The sequence below is a fragment of the Dermacentor albipictus genome, chromosome 1, assembly GCF_038994185.2.
Source record: "Dermacentor albipictus isolate Rhodes 1998 colony chromosome 1, USDA_Dalb.pri_finalv2, whole genome shotgun sequence".
NCBI lineage: Eukaryota > Metazoa > Arthropoda > Arachnida > Ixodida > Ixodidae > Dermacentor > Dermacentor albipictus.
Genome location: NC_091821.1, coordinates 193,023,180 through 193,036,991, shown reverse-complemented (window position 1 = coordinate 193,036,991; position 13,812 = coordinate 193,023,180). Strand labels below are relative to the sequence as shown.

Below are 13,812 nucleotides of genomic sequence, written 5' to 3'. Positions count from 1 at the left end.
TCAGCTCTGTAGCATCCAGGACTCTCGGTCTATAGCTTGCGCTATAACCCGGAGAGACAATACATTCCCTGTATCCATGGCTCTCAGAAGAAAAGATCCTTGGGCCATGACCTATACGTCATTGCATGCAAAAGGCCACAAAAGCCCTATCGCGTTTTTTGAAGGACACTGGACTGTATGAACGCCTGTGACAGGGGAGATTCCTCTGTGACTGACTGTGAATGACTGACTATTATTATTATTTTCTCTCCTTATCTGTTCTTTCCTTTTCACCCTCCCCAAGCGCAGGGTAGCCAAAAGTGCTTGGCTAACCTCCCTACCGTTCCCTCTTCGTTTCTCTCTCTCTCTGCATCCATGGCCCACTGATCCCACTGATGAGGCGCACGCGCGACGTGTCGCTGACAGGTGAGAGCGTATGTGCCTACTTTGCCTTCGTCTGGCCGTGTATATATATATATATATATATATATATATATATATATATATATATATATATATATATATATATATATATATATATGTATGTATAAATTTCCGGTAAAACAGCCTGAAAGTAACATGAAGGACGGTTTCAGAGGGAAATTAACTCAAGTAATATGCCATAATCCCTATTATATTATCCGTAGCCATAAACAGCGAAGCTATTTATGGCTAGGGCTCCATGCATTTTTGTTTTGTTCTGCGCATGCAAAAGCCATGGGCCGATCCCGGAGATAGTGAAATACCGGGCCGACCCGCGGCGGACGTGAAGCAGGTTTCAAGCACTCCGCCAACTTGCAAAATTAAGATTACTAACTCGGGTCTAAATACAACCCGTATCGGATATTAAGCTGACAAGAACAGATACTACATACTGTGACCCGTGTCGGCCATGTCTACGTTCGCACCGGCCTCTCTTTGTCGGCGTTCAAGCGCTTGCGTATCTACTTTGCTCTTCTTCTTGTCTCGCGTGGTGGCGGTCCCGTCGTCCACGCAAATGTATACAAAAATCACGGTAAATGAGTTCGTATCTTTGTTCAAAATTTTGTGTCACCTAGCTCTGTGTCATGTCCTAAACCGCTTCGCTGGTCATCCACCTTGGAATGGCTCATGATTCTTTTTCTTTGCACTCAATAATGGAAAGCGTGAGCAGTGATTCGATTTCTTCGGACAGAGAAATTAATTTTCGCCAGCTTTTCAGCACGCTAGATTATGCGGCAGTAGAGGTGGTATGTCGAAGGCAACGCGGAAACTGTTGAAGATAATTGTTAAAAGGTAATCAGCATGCAACAACGCCCAAATGGCTTACCCAAAAAAAAAACGATAAAGAAGAATTTACTGCTTACACATCGGGGCCCCAAAGAAAGCTTTAGCGCAGGCACACACATAAAAGTCACCAAAAGAGAGCGGTCAGCCTCTGCTCGGCGGTCAATCGCGGTACACGGCCACGGGCAATTGCATTCTGGAAAATTGATAGCACCAAATGTAACCCCCTCTTGTTTCAAACCGGAAAAAGAAAAGAATCACGTGGGATCGCCGTTGGAAGCTGGCTTCTCCCACGGCGAGGTATTACGAAGGAGGATATAGCGTTATGATGATGTATCTCGAAAAGAGGAGGACTGGCCCTTTGCTTTTGCTTATCTGTTCCTCCGCGATCGCCTTTCGTTTTGCTGCCCCCTGTTTTCATGTTTTCATATTTGTCGACTCAGCGAGGAAGTGCGGCCGGATCGAGACCAGCAACTGAGGGGGAACAGACACAGAAATTGTTAGCGCGTCAGGGTGGCTGACCAAGACAATGAAAGGAGTGGACTGCTCTCTACCCAATTCGATTTCATGCGGAAGCGCCGCGGCTCTTTCTAGCTATAGATATATGTTCGGCGAGGGAAGAGACAGCGCTGCGCACCGCCGGCGAACTGCATTCAATTATTTCTAGTTCTCGGTGTCTATCCAATCCGGAGCCAATTGCAACCGGTCTCCGGCTCCCGCGGCGCACGATATATACGAACAGAAAGACCCGTCCCGGCGGCCCACGATTTCATCTCGATCGTCAAGAAATGGATGACGAGGCACGGCACTCTTCTCCGGCACCAAGTTTCGCGGACGAGATCTTTGTGCAGTTCGGCCGCACACCTGCACACGTACCTGAAATAAATGTTTTGTAATCTCTCAGTGTACACGGTAAGCAAACGCTCGTTGCCTCACTTATGTGGATACGATGGCACGAATGTGCCTGCTTTATTAAGGAATTGCGGGAATACGGGCGCTTGGAAATTGTAATCCACAATAGCAGGGCTGAGGTTGCATGCGGTATACGACGGTGCAACCGTAAAGAGAGGTGACCAACATATGTGTCCAAGAGAGGTGACCGCGAATACAACAGGGCTGAACGCGCAAACACAATGCAACGCGTGCACGTTTCATGTCAGAAAGGCTAACATGGCGCCAGGCGATCTTCGGTCGAACCATCGACGACAGTGCATACCCCATGCCGGTCATGTATGCTGCTCGACCAGCTTCTTAGACGAAATGTAACAGAAAGCGGGTGAGGCGAAGAGAAATATTACATCTCCTGCTCCACTAATGTATGAGAAGTATATCTTTAAAGGTTAGAAACACGGTGTGCTTTAGAAATTTGACATATAGAGGTCTTAAATTAAAAAGAGCCTGTTAATTCAAGTTTCGACGTTGCACGCGAATTAATCCAAAAGCAAGCTCTCGTACAGCATTTACGAAAGCAAAGATTTCACGAAAACTCCTGGAGTCAAGTTATAGAAAATATTTTTTTTTCCGGCACGGCATTCTAGAAGAAGGCTGTCTAAGTGGCTTCCTTCAGCGTTTCCGTGCAGCCTCCTGCATATCTTCGCCGCCAAGTAAGCGAACAAATTGTGGTGTAGTAGCACAAGCGTCAAGCAAGCCGCGCCCGTGTATGCGTCTGCCTTCGCCGTTGCAGCAAGAGGCCTCAGAGGAACGACGCGAAAGGAGCTTGCTGTTGATGGAGGCTGCTGCTAGCTCCCCGGGGCGGATCCGAAGAGCCCGGCGAGCAGCTGCCGCGCGTCCCTCGCGAGGTAGACAAATTCCCGAAACGGCGGCCCGCATGCACGCAAGGAGCTCAGCGCACACGGGTCCCGGCCGTGTGACACACGCACACACACGCGCACTGCCGCGATAATACGGGACGAGTTGACTGGGCGCTCCTGCAAAATGCAATCGGTCCCACGGAACGTGCATGCGCCGGCAGCGACGCCGAACGACACCCCCCGCCATCCTGCGGTGCCTCTGGCTCAGGGGAGGCGTCGCATATGCGCGCATCATGGAAATCGGCCGTCTTCGGCGCGCGCTCCCCAATATGCCCGGGGCGCGTGCATCCGTCTAAATAAAAACAAATACGCCGCATGCATGCGTGGGCCCTCCCCAGACATAAAGCCGGCCCGCTATGGCGTTTTCTTTAGCTCGTCGCTGTTTGCATGACCATTTTGCCGCTGTTGCCATCTCGACTTGTTGTTGCGTCTCCTACCCATCCCTCCCCAACAGCCCGTCGTTGGCAAAAAAAGAAGAGGATGCTCGCTGCGCTTGGCAACGCCGTGCGCCGGCTATAGATTGCACCCCGAAAAACAACGCGCCGAAACAACACACACTGCCGTGAAGGCCCGCCTTCTGCAGCGAGCTCGGCTTTTATGCATGCACCGTAACGTGAGATTGATGCCGAGAGACGCACATCCCGGCAAATGGGAGACCCCTTTTTTTTCTCTCTCTTTTATCCCGCGCCGACCACTTGGGCCCCGCGGTGAGGCGATGGCAAAGCGTGGCGCGCTGTTCATGGCTGGCGAGGGAGAACATGCGCGTCGGAGCCGGTGTTCACCGCCGGAATAGGCAAGCAGCCGACGATGACCAAGATTGTGCCGAAAGGAGTTGAAATGCAGCGACTGGCGACCTAAATGATGCCTGGGCGGCGCGCGTGGAAGAGAATCACGCTGCGCTCGGCGCCGCGGGTGACCGGCTCCATCGTTTCGCGCTCCACCGCAGCCATGACGGCAGTGTTTCTTCTGGAATACTCCCAGATATTTTTTCCCACCACGATGCTGAGCTACGATGGCCGCGATACTCGAAGAGAACTCGAAGGGAGAATTCTCGTTGGAACGTTAAGCCTTCTTTGCATGATGTCGTATCAAAAAGGAACACCGTGACATTTAGCGAATTCAAGACCACTTGGCTCATCGTGGACGCAGTGCGCAGCATGTGAGGAGTGTCTATAGCGCGACAAGAGAACGGAAAGGGCCAACGAAAAGAAGGAGGGCCAACTTTAGATAGAGCCGGTTTGCTCTGTGGCGAAATGCGTTGAAGGAATTGAAGGAAAAAGAGAAAGGGAAAGCGCAAAATGTTTAAAGCGCATTTACAAATGCATGGATCACGCAGAAAAAAAGCGGGCGCTTCATCTTCTAGCATGTACATAGTGTATAAAATCTGAAAAAGCATTGAAAAGATAGATCCACGACAGAGTACTGTAATGATAAAAACCGAGATGGTTTACCAGCCTAAAGCTTGCCGTACGCATATCGTGCACGTACACTTGCGTTTGTATACATGCCTGAGCGTGGATTAACTAAATATACCTTAAAGAATACGCAAAAAAAAAAAGAAGCCATCTCACTCAGCGAAGGTGGATGACCAGCAAAAGCTTCAGCACATCACATAGGGTTATACAAGGGTACATGTATTAATTTTATCATTTGGTAATGGTAGTGACGATAGCCCGCGTGAATAATGGGATACACACTGATTGGTTCGGTTGCAACGTTAACGGATTCTTGGCCAAAGCTAAATCTATGCGTGGCCGCTGTTGAGTAGTTGAATGACATGGAATTGTGTAGCGGCACTTCAAACTAAACTCTTCTAGCAGAAACTGAGTGAACGATTTCGTATCTGGTTTGTAAATGTCCACATTGAAGTCTCGAGCGATGATCACAAAGATGGTGTCATCACGGCTAACCCACGAAAAGTGCGTGGTCATGAACTTCTCGACGTCACACTTGGGTGTGCCTGGAAATATATGCACAGTGGATATCACAATTCCATCTGTCATTTGTACTGTACAGACATCCCCACAGTCGGTGGCGTTGTCCTCTTGCGAGCCAAAGGTGTGTTGTTGTACATACATTTTGTGCTTTGCGTATGTGGTAACGCCTGCTGCTCGTGAGTCTATATGCTGTTCACAAACGATTCCAGTATACCCATCGACCTTAAACAATGTATATTTATTTATTTATTTATTTATTTATTTATTTATCTTATTATAACTATTATTAGGGGCGGAGTGCTTGGAGACTGTTTCACCTCCGCCGCGGGTCGGCCCGGTATTACACTATCTCCGGGATCGGTCCACGCTCGCATTTTTTAATGCCGATGAACAAACACGAAAAATGCATAGAACCATAGCCATATACGGTTTCGCTGTATGAACATAGACAGGCAGAAATTGTTTGCAATCATTTAATGCCAGGGAACATGGTGTGTATAGGCTGACAAGCTGCGCCATGGTAAAGTATTAGTAGTAAACAGATGAGAACTCGTGATGCTCTTATATAATATACGTGTAGTGCCAGACCTCGGATATTATTACTAAATTTGTTACAGTCTTTTAATAGAGCGCCCTGCAGGGATTTTCTTTCTGCTCAAGCTGTACGCTATTCCTTATCATTGTTTTACCTTATTATTTGGCATTTGTCATCTTGTTCTTTATTTTCACTTTCCTTGCCTTCGTCCTATTTTCCATTTCTGTGTTTCTGTGCCTCTTTCCTGAAGAATGGGCAGGCGTTGTGCTCCTTCTGGTGACAGTTACCTGCCTGCTCACAGGTTTCTCTTTCACTTGTATATATGTTTTCAAATCAAATAATAAATAACAATGAATCGAATAAATACGACATGTTCGGAGCATTTGCACAAGAACTGACAGCGATAGTTTCTTGAGTCTTGACGAGTTTGTAACAGTGGGCATTAACTAAGCCTATAATTAGCACTGATGATCTTTGCCCCGAAATTCTGGGCCCGTATTCGCAAAAACCTCTAACGGTAGAATTGCTCGCGGAAATTCCAGCCAGCCCTGATGCTGGGCGTATTATTAGCGAAGGCGACCGGCCAAGGGCAAAGGGCACATACGGAAGTAAAGCTCTGCGAATTCGGTCCATGCACCTCATGAATTGTTGAAAGGTAAAAACGCAAACTTTCTTAGCGGTACAAAGCTCTGTATTAGCTACTTTTAGAGGGAACCTTGTTTCTGCACGCAACTGCGTTTTGTAAAGCAGTGTACTCGATTGCCCTGCATCCGACTAATTTGTCACTCGATATTGTTACTGACAGCCAATAGCACATTTACTTGGTAGGGTTGCTGAAAGTACAACACCCTCTATGGCTGCTTATACTGACAAGAGTGCATACGCACACGTTACACGAAGCGAACAATTATCCTTCTCTCGTTATCACTATGCTCCGTGGCGTTTCGAAAAATGCGCACAGAGCACACAATTTATTTTCCATCCAACGACATAGTTAATTAGCATATCCCGAGGGGCTAGTAGGTTCATTCTAATGACTGATTGCTAAATGCGCAAAATTGGGAAACAGGACAGCACACAAGAAGAGACGCACGGAAAGATCGAGCGCAGACTGCCAACTTGTTTATTGCGACGTCGGGCGCTACAAAATATGGCATTACAAGAGAGCCCAAATGCGCGGGCGTATATACAAATAGAAAGAAAGATACGTACCCTTCCCCGCCTCCCCACAGAACTTTCTAACGAATCTGATTAATCTAGAAAGACATTTCTGTACTGAACAGCGATATAGGTGGGTCACTTACACAGGCGCTTCCTCTTCTTATGATAAAAACCCCTTCCGAAAGCTCTCGGGCACACGCCTTCTTGCTTCTTCCTAGTATCTTGGTAAGACGAAATTGCGCTTCAGAGGTTCCCGCAGCGGAATGAGCAGGCATGTTGGCTTTCTCATCATTTTTCGTACAGTCAGCTGATGCTCCCATGCGCGACCGTTTACGCAGCGTCCCGTCTGCCCTACGTAGGATTTTCCACAAGTTAGCGGGATCTCATGCATACACAGCGCAGCGCACATATAAGGCTTTTCATGCTTTTTTTCCAGAGCCACTGGCGCGTTCTTCGCGTGAAATACGCGAACACAACCACGCAAGCATTTCTGGAGCCGGAAACGCCGCGTTTATGCCGCGACAGTTCGCAACGTTCACCAGGTTATGCGTAAAAAATTAACATTAAATTATGGGGTTTTTACGTGCCAAAACCATTTTCTGATTATGAGGCACACCGTAGTGGAGGACTCCGGAAATTTCTACCACCTGGCGTTCTTTAACGTGCACCTAAATCTAAGTACATGGGTGTTTTCGCCCCCATCGACATGCGGCCGCCGTGGCCGGGATTCGATCCCGCGACCTCGTGCTCAGCAGCCTAACACCATAGCCACTGAGCAGCCACGGTGGGTCAGGTTATGCGTAACCCTGTGTGACGCGCAATTTCATTTTACTGAGATACATAGGAAGAAGCAAGAACGCATGTGCCAGATGGATTTTGGAAGCGGTTTTATCAAAAAAAAAAATGTAGCGCCTGCGTAAGTGACACACATATATCGCTGTTCAGTACAGAGATGTCTTTCTTGATTATTCAGATACATTGGAAAGTTCTGCGGGGACGTGGGCCGGGAAGTGTATCTATCTTTCTTTCGATTTGTATATGCGCCTGCGCATTTGGGCTCTCTTGTAATGCCATATTTTGTGACGCCCGACGTTGCAATAAACAAGTTGCCAGTCTGCGCTCGATCTTTCCGCTCGTCTCTTCCTGCGTGGCGCCCTGTTTCCCAATTTCGCGCATTTAGCAATCAGCCATTAGAGTGGTATGCTTGGGGAGTAACCGATGTCGAGGCGCAAACATCTTTAGCTTGTTATTATTTGGTCTTGCGATTTTTCCACTCGTTTTGTCGCATGTTATCTCGTTTCTTAGAGTTCCCTAAAGCGAGTTGATCAGAAGCGTGAACTTGCTCTCTATATTCACTGAGCGCGCTCAAATAATTTGGTTTCCCGCCTTCAAGTGTATCAAACCAAATGTTGGCAAAACTGAGTACAGGACTTACGGATAGTATATACTTGCCGCGGCAGCTGGCTCTGGCGCTGTGCTGCTATGATCGAGGCTGCGGGTTCGTCCCGGCCCCGGCGGCCGCATTCTGACAGGGGCGGAATGCAAAATGCTCGTGTACCATGCATTGGGTGCATGTCACAAACCCAAGTGGTCAAAATTCATTCGGAGTCTCCCACCATACGGCGTGCCTCAGGATCATATCGTAGTTTTGGCAGGTAAAACCCCAGAAATATTTTTACAGCGATGCTGTATAAAGCCAGTTTCCAGCGGATCGACGTTCGCAGACCAAAAATCGTGGGCCAATCCCGAAGATAGTGCAATGTACCGGGCCGAACCGCGGCGGAGGTGAAGCAGGCTTCAAGCACTTCGCCATCTTGCAAAAATAAGATTAATATGTTGGGTCCAAATACAACCCGTATCAGATATTAAGATGACAAGAACAGATACTACATTTTCAACCGCGCCGGCCATGTTCGCACCGCCCTATCTTCGTCGGCGTTCCAAGCACTTGCGTATCTCTTTTCCTTTCCTTCCGTTCTCCCGTGGTGGCGGTCCGTCGAAACGTCACGTGTGTCTAGTTTCCTCTGGCTATTCGGGTCGGCGGTGCCGTCGTCCACTCGAATGTATATAAAATTCGCGGTAAATTAGTCCGTACCGTTAAAAATTCTGTGTCTCTGTGTCGCCTGCTAAAGAGCTTCGCTGGTCATCCACCTTCACAGAGTCGAATGGTTCGTGATTTTTTTTATTGATTACGTGCTTTAACGAAAAAGACACCTGCAACCGCTTGTGATGTAGCCTGTGCTCAATTTGGGGAGCCTGATAGAATGACGTGCGTATAAGTTATATACTCTTGCAGACGCGCGCTTCTCGAAGTCTTTCTTCAGTTTATTTATTTCTTTCTTTTGAGTATTACGCCTTGATTTTTGTCCGGTTACTTTTCCTATCTCTATTTAAACTATGGGCGACGTGCTCACGAAACGGTTGTTCTAGGAAACCGGCGCCGATCGCCAGAGTCAAGCACCGAGGCAGGCGGTGTGCGCCCCTTGGGACAAGGGGCAAATTCGACGGTGAGTGTACCGACACCGTATACGCGAACCCTCGACTCATCGTGGAGCCTGCGACCCCGAGACTTCCCCCTCCCCACTGGACCGCTGTCCTTTAAGCACGCTAATCAAATAGCTGCCCCGAATATGGGCCGCGCGGTAATTCACAGAAAACTGCGCACGCTTAGAGAGCGTCACAAGGGAATCGCGCACGCCGCTCGAGTGTATACAGGCTGCAACAATAGCGGTCCGTGTCAAAATTAAATGTGAACGGCTGCGCTCCAGTGACAGCGTCTGAATGGCGACACCACCCCATCCGGCCCCCATTCCGTGCCCGGGGTTCGCCCGTGTCGCGCGCAGCGTGGGTGCCAAATATAATTACCAGCGCGGACGAGCATGCTGCCCCGGTCGCAGGTCACAAATCAGGGACGGCTGTTTTGAGCGGTTTTCGTCGTAGCGCTGCGAGCTCCGCGGAGAGCTCGGCGTTCCACGCCAGTGCCCAGCGAGAGCGTAACTGCTGCGCGGACCGGCGTTAAAAGGGCCCGCACGCTTGGAGGAACGGGATCCATCGAATCCTCATCAAATAAAGTGAATTAACAGCGCTTCGTCTGATTGTAAGTTCCGGCGTCCTCTACCCTCCCTTAAGGCGACAGGCTTCGTCGCGTCGCTATACTGTGTCACGTTCGCGAGGCGGTCATTCCAATTTGCGATGGTTTTGAAGCATCCGATGACAAGGAAATGCACGTCAGCTTATAGCATGGTGGCTGAATGGGCTTTCGTTCACATGATGCGTAGAACCGTATAGCTTGTATAACATAGTCCATTTCAGCGCGGCTGCAGTAAAGCGTGCACTATACGCGAAGAAATTGATGACCGAGTGTAACTGGAGAACGTGCAGCGACACAATTTAACACCCACGCTTAACGCTGGACTGCCATGAAGACAAAGCAGACTACACAGCACTAATTTAGGCTAGATGACACATACATGCGTGGGTGAAGATATCAGCGCTATTGAACGATACGATAGGAGACGACAGGCACGAAATAAGAGCGCCTGTCGACTACTCTTGTCTCGCTCAAAAGCCCTGTTCCTTTGCCCAAGACAAACTCGAATGAAGCGTCATTCCGCATTGAGCTGTATAACTTCAGCAAAACAACAACAACAAAAAATCTGTAAGACGTATGCCCACGTATTCGTGGCTATATACGAGCAACAGAGCACATAAAATGTTTCTGTACTGAAAACAGAAAAAAAGATAAGAAATGAAGGTAGAATTGGTGGGGAGTAGGGGTTGGAGCCGACGAATATGAAGAAACAAAAAGGCAGACGACATTAATTCACACTTCGTTTCTTCGTAAACGTCCTTTCTTTCTGCCACGCACCTACAGGAATAAAACACTATGTGTCTCAATAGGTTCGTCGAAAGTGATCGTGAAGAGCATTACCTTATTTTCCTACAGTAGTAAAGGTTTCCCTCTCTGGGGGGGTCTCTGATTTGATTGTACACTGTGGCATCAGGAGAAGTTCACGAGCCGAGTTACACGGTAGAAGCGTTTGGTACTTCAGAGGTCTACACGACACTGTTCAAAATGCCTACGCTACGTGCTATCGACTGTTCTCAACCTTCCCGATTAGGGTGAAACCAAGCGAGCAAAGCAGATGTAAGCAGTCAATTAAGTCAAGTAAACAGTGAGCGTTGATCTTTGCGCGGGCACGGTGTTTCCGCGCGAAGAGGCCCCGCGGCAGGAAGAGGCAGTTTGCGGGGGCGGCCTCAGACACGTGTCGGCCACGCGATCCGGCCGTTTAAATAACGATCTTGCTCACCACGGGCCCCTGTCAGCAGCGGCACGTGGCGCGCAACCCCCCGCCCTCCCCCCGCCGTGATGGGCGCGGCTCGGATGCGAGCCGTAACAAAAGAACCGATTGGAAAAGATAAAAGCGTAACAGGGACGTGAGCAGGGAGGCTGAAACTGTAGGTCCCAGGACGTCGTCACAAGAGAGAGAGAAAAGAATGGAAGGAGAACAAGGATGTGTAAGCCCAGTGCTCGAAATCGCATTACGGGGCCTCGATAATCCTCGGCGCTCTCCCCACAGTGCCGCTCAGCGGGATACAGCTGAGCGGCCGCAGATCTACGGGGCTGCCGCCATCTATACTCCTCAATTTGGCTAATCTAGGCCAGACTGACGACGCGCAGATCTCGCCCGCCGATACACGGTGCAGCCTGCAGCGACGTCATCCCACGCCCGCTCTGCTCTCGTGGCTGTCACGCTATGCTAATTCTACTTTTCCTCCTCACCGTAGGCCTGGCCCACCGTTCACTCTGCGTTCACCTCCTAGAAGCAATGACCAATGTCGCGCACATCTCGCCCTTCTTTTTTTTTTGCTTTCGTTTTTTAAGCATGGTATAATGTCCTGGCCCGGGCGGCACACGCGCACTGAGGGACAGTCTAAAATATCCGATGCCTTACCGCTGTTTTAACGGAGTGCATGGGGCCTCAGACTCGCTTTATTTCACACCCTGCGAAAGAAAAGCAACGAAGCCTGTTGCCAAGCGCGCACGCGCGCTATTTCTTCGCACGTTGTAATGACTATTTTATCGTATAATGAGATGTGCTATACTGCGTCATCCTGAAATTTAAGAAAAAATTAAATTCTAGGATTTCACATGTCAAAAAAAAAAAAGAAGAACGATCTGATCATGAGGCGTGCAGAAGTTGGGTGGGCTCCGGGTTCATTTTGACCGTCTGGCGTTCTTTAACATGCACCCAATGCACGGCACACGAGTATTTTTGCATTCCGCCCTTATAAGAGTGCGGTAATCGCGGCTGGGATCGAACAACCGGCCTCGAGCTCAGCAGCGCAACGTCATAGCCACCGAGCTACCGCGGCAATGCGGCTTCCCGTTCTGCGGTGCTCTATGTAGGACAATACAGCCACATGTTATAAAAATAATTATTTGAGCTTACGCAGAAAGGAAATGTTATGGCATAGATGCGCCATAGTTACGGTGTAGACCGGTACACCATCATTACGGTGCATTCCACCATCATTACGGCATGGATGCGCCACAAGAAATATGCCATGTTTTCCAAGGAGACCTACTCAGATGCATATATTGTATACGAATGACTGTGCCATCTCGATCTGGTTTCAATGGAGCTAAAACCAGGGCGAGGAGCAGGAAGGAGGAGGAGGAAAGAGAAAAGCAGAAGGCAGGGAGGTTAACCAGAATAACGTCCGGTTGGCTACCCTACATCGGGGAAACGGGAAAGGGGAAAACAAAAATGACAGGGAGAGAGAGGAGGGAAGGAAAGAAGGAAATTAGCAGTAAGTTCGCTGACGCGTGTGGTCTAATAGAAAAGGCATTAATAGTCACAGACGTTCACACAAGCCCGTCGTCCTCAATAAGCACAAAAGCGCCTTCACCGCTTTATGGGCCGACGAGCGATGGGGGCGGTGTTCCAGCAGCACCTGCACGGAAAGCGGCCGATTGTCCTGTTTTTGAAAAGCGTTTGCAAGTTCTTGTCTTTCTGGGGCACATCGTCGACAGTGGCGCAGCAGGTGGTCGATATTTTCTTCGGTGCCGCAGACCTCGCATGCTGCACTGTCCGTCACTCCAATTAATGTAGAGTATATGCCTTTTTCAAGGCATCTCCTAATCAAAGGCGACAGGGAAGCGTAGCTTCATGTCGAGGAAGTCCGAATGAAGGTCGGAGTTGCAGTGAGGGGTTTAATCGATGCAGTCGTGTAAGTCTTAAGTTTGGCGAGTTTCACTCGGTCAATGAGAGACTGCGTGCCAGGTGTCGAAGCTGCCTTGCGGCGGCTGTCCTCGAAAGCGGAATTGGAACGCTGTGCTCTTCTTGATGTGCTGTGCGAGCAGCGTTATCGGCGGAATCATTGCCACTGATTCCGCAATGGCCAGGTATCCACTGAAAAACAACCTCATGACCTTTTTGTTGGACGTGATAGTGAAGTTTCGAGAGCTTAAAGAAAGTTACCTGTAGGTGCTGTGGGCTACGAAATGCGATTCAAGCACTTGCCAGCATAATGTATTATAGGTTCAGACTAATGCTTGCTCTTAAAACTTTATACTTTGTTCCCTTTATTGCTTATTTTGCCGTCATCTGACAGACAGATAATTGAAATGGATCAAATCTTGCATCCATCTTTAGGTGTATATGGGACTTGGTCACCAAGCATTCTACGCCCATTGCGCATCCTTCAAGTTCTCCGGCTGCCGCACGGCTAGCAGGCCACACAGGGCTTTTAACCGAGCGTTCCTACCGCTGACGGTGCTCGGCCTGATCGTCTTTCCATGGTGGGAGAAGGAGCGCCCGATCAGCCACGGAGGATAGAACGCCGGGCCATGGCCGGCCTAAATCAGCTCTTCAGAGCGGGGCTCCGAAGAGCTGCGCGCCACGCCCGATGAATAGGAAGGGGGAGACGGGGGAGGGCGTTGGCCGCAGCTGGAGGGCGAACGAGAGCGAAAACAACGCGCATCGGGCCGGAGTCATCTCGTAAGATCAATGGTACCTACACGTAGGAACTCCATCGCTTATAAGTCGCACTTTATACCGGGAAAGGAGGCGCCCAGCTCGCCTAAGAGCGAAGCGAACCAAGACAAATTGGACCCCGG

General features: G+C 49.3%; 1 long non-coding RNA gene and 2 pseudogenes across 1 annotated transcript in view; all 3 read right to left on the bottom strand.

The window, feature by feature from the left end:
- Window positions 1-13,812, bottom strand: part of LOC135897970 (uncharacterized) — a 111,573-nt gene that overhangs the window by 73,525 nt on the left and 24,236 nt on the right. The window lies entirely within an intron of this gene.
- Window positions 692-873, bottom strand: LOC135898059 (U2 spliceosomal RNA; annotated as a pseudogene).
- LOC135898060 (U2 spliceosomal RNA) lies at window positions 8,419-8,600 on the bottom strand (annotated as a pseudogene).